The sequence below is a fragment of the Lycorma delicatula genome, chromosome 9 (assembly GCF_047948215.1).
Source record: "Lycorma delicatula isolate Av1 chromosome 9, ASM4794821v1, whole genome shotgun sequence".
Taxonomy (NCBI): domain Eukaryota; kingdom Metazoa; phylum Arthropoda; class Insecta; order Hemiptera; family Fulgoridae; genus Lycorma; species Lycorma delicatula.
The window spans coordinates 87,212,239-87,213,130 of NC_134463.1; positions in this window are offsets into that span (position 1 = coordinate 87,212,239).

Genomic DNA, 892 nt, shown 5'->3' on the forward strand with positions numbered 1-892 from the left:
CATGATATTTGGAAGTAAGAGTAGTAGTAACAGTATGCGATTGACAAGGATATCGCCACCTGATTTTAGCGCTTCAGCTTTTATTCCATCAATCCCAGGCGCTTTGTTGTTTCATCACTGTTTTCACTTCATCTACTGTTGGTATAGCATCAGTGCCTTTTGCAGCAGTTCCAAGGCTGGCTGGTTTGCTAGTGGGACAGACGGCGGCTCATGGGTGTATTGGTCTTGGAAAAATTCTTCCCATCTGTGTAGTCGTTCTGTAGGAGATCTAACTAATTTCCTATCGGCTTTCCGTATATTCTCATTAAATGTCTTAATTTTTCCACTTAGGCGTCTAAGTGTTTTGTAGAGGATCCAGTATTCATTTTTTTGTCCAGCTTTATCCATTTTGGTGGCCATATCATTCCAATATGCTGCACGCTCGGCCTTCAGCTTCTTTCTGACCTTCCTTCAATTTTCGGTACTCCCCGTTATATCATAATATAATAATAAGATCAATGTTGTGTTCTGGTTTCCTCTCGAACAGTATAAATAGGTGTATATCTGTAAGTGTAATGTGGATAAGCTGGTATCATTACAAATCAAAATAGCTGTTGCTGAACAGTAAACAAACATTAAATTTTGCATGTTGCTTAAAAAATCACAGACTAAGGTTGCTTAAAAAAGCAGAAAGTAGTAAAATAGCAAATGAATAAAGAAGTATGAATGACATAAGTGTTTCTTTTAAGGGCTGTATGTTATGTGTGACACACTATAGCGAGAAGGAAATCTGTTAAGGAGTAGTGTCTGAAAGTAGAATATTGGAACATGATTGTTAGAGTATTTTTACTATTCTCCTGATATTGACAGAACACCCACCATTGTTGCTCAGAAGAATTTTGCATGGCACAAT